Raw genomic sequence first — 632 nt, 5'->3', positions numbered from 1 at the left:
ACAACGGCGGCGAATACATCAACAAGAAATTCAACGACATCTGCCGCAAAGCCGGCATTATCCATCAAGCCACGGTTTCATATTCAGAACGGACTTGCGGAACGGACGAACCGCACGTTGACCGAACGCGCAAGGTCAATGCTCAACTACATGCAAGTGGACAAGAAATGGTGGGCTGAAGCATTTAGCACGTCAGTTTACTTCACTAACCGATTTCCGTGTGCTGCTCACACAAGATCAACACCATTCGAAAAAATGTTTTGGACGAAAACCCGATCTCTCCAACATGCGCGTTTTCGCTGCTCAACACGTCGACAGAACAAAACGAATCAAGCTGGACAAGATTGCATTTCGATGCATGTTCCTGGTTATTTCGGACAAGGTCAAATGTTTTCGCGTTTGGAACATCGAGTCGAACCGAGTGGAATATTCTCGCTAAGCAGTATTCCAAGAAATTCTAAAATCCAACTACGTTAAAGTAATCGGAAACCAATGACCCGTCTACGACTCGATGATGACGAGAAAATTTCAACGCAACCACGACCGAACCTAAATTCCGAAGTGAAACCGATGATTGTCGACCAATCAGGAAACGACACCTCGAATGTTCCTCTAGCCGAAGAAAATACTGA

The sequence above is a fragment of the Plasmopara halstedii genome (assembly GCF_900000015.1).
Source record: "Plasmopara halstedii genome assembly, contig: Scaffold_525, whole genome shotgun sequence".
NCBI classification, from domain to species: Eukaryota; Oomycota; class Peronosporomycetes; order Peronosporales; family Peronosporaceae; genus Plasmopara; species Plasmopara halstedii.
Note: the sequence above shows the minus strand (reverse complement) of the source record.